This window comes from Garra rufa, chromosome 7 (assembly GCF_049309525.1).
Source record: "Garra rufa chromosome 7, GarRuf1.0, whole genome shotgun sequence".
NCBI lineage: Eukaryota > Metazoa > Chordata > Actinopteri > Cypriniformes > Cyprinidae > Garra > Garra rufa.
The window spans coordinates 31,199,293-31,201,118 of NC_133367.1; positions in this window are offsets into that span (position 1 = coordinate 31,199,293).

Here is a 1,826-nt window from a genome sequence, read left to right on the forward strand (position 1 = left end):
TATTTTATTGCTTTACTTTATTTTATTAAATACTGAATCATTATATTAATCCATAAACTGCCATTTAAAAGTTCGGGATTGCGTTTCATTTTTGAATGTGTTTTTTTTTAATTAAATTAAATTTTATTTTATTTTATTTTATTTTATTTTATATATACATTTCAAAAGTTTAGGAGTGGGTATATATTTTTTTAAATGTGATTATTTAATTTTATTTAATTTTTTTTTCATTTACTTTTATCATTTATATTTTTTAAAATACTGAATTAATAAATTGATCTGTATTTTCTATATAAAAACCTATATAAATATTTTCTATTAAAAAACTATATAAATTGCAAAACTACCATTCAAAAGTTTGGGATTGGGTATGCTTTTTTATTTAATTTAATTTAAATAAATTTTTTTTTTATTTTTTTATTATTATTTAATTTGAAATAGAAATCACTTTTGATTAATTTAATGCACCCTTAGTGAATAAAAATATCAATTTATTAAAAAAAAACACCTTAGTGAGCCTTTACTGACTATATTTTATTTTATACTTTTTCAAAAAAGCAAAAAACAAAAAAATAAACCTAGATCTAAACTCAATAAACACTTTAGTGAAAATAAAACCAGTACTAATTCATACATGAATGTCACCCCAGATTTTGGCTGTGAATCAGTCCAAACAGAAAATGAGTCAGAGATTTTATTTTTTTTTTTAATATTTTGGGGGGGAGATGCAGAATCCACAGGAAATCACCGCAGGCCTCTGTGTGATCGTTTCAGCGCTGGGATATTTTGCCAGCCTCTTCCTTTTCAGACGTGGCAGGTGAAAATATAACTCCCATGTGTTAAAGACCAACCCGACTGAGCTGTTTTCTCACTAAATTCCTCTCTTTGTTTTGCCCACGGCTCCTTTTTATCTGTGAAAGCGGTTGGGGTCTCTAGAGCTGCGAACAATGACAATAAAACCCCACGTTTTTACCCAACTGCATTGTAAATTCAACCTTGTTAGAAAAACCCAACCACTCCAGCAGCAACGAAACGACAAACTTCTTATAAAGTTTTATGAAGTCGTTGACAATGCTTCCCTCACTTGTCGTCAATTAACGGTTTTATGTACGCTTTCTGTTTGTTTTGAGAAGGTATACCGCCGCCGTATCCAGGGTGCTTGAGTCGCTCAGTGCCGCAGACCTTGTGTTTAAGTGCTTCATATAGACGTCGCGAGCTCTTAAATACTTCGATGCGGCCCATGGTTTTTAAAAGGAAGCAGAGACGGCGTGCGTGCGCTCATATGAATGCAGACCGCATGGGCCGGTGAATGAAACGTTCGACCATCTGAAGCTGCTTTGATTGAGGATATATTCGTAATTTCATTGGCACGCTTGCTTTCTAAGCAACGCCCTTGAACATTTGAAGAATATAACAGGCGCACTTTATCCAGAGGGCGTTCGGAGTCCTAGATGGCCTTATGTGAAATTCCTGTCATGTTTTTTTTTTCTCCCCCATCCATGTTTCATTGTATTTTCAATAGGCGGCAATAACAACATAAAACTTAAGCCAGAGGACTTTATTGTTAAATCAATAAAGGGAATAATGTTGACAAGCCTTTTTCATTGGCCACACTTTGTCGTTCTGAGTGAGGGAAACAACATGACAAACAAATCATTCTTATTTAGAGAGCTGAGTAGGAAATGGTTTCATTTGCATATTTTGTTGGGAAAAAAGCAAATAATTTTAATTGTATATTTAAAAAAACATGTAAAAACTGAATTATATTTTACACACATGTATTGAAATACACATGAATAAATAAATAAATAAATATACATACACAC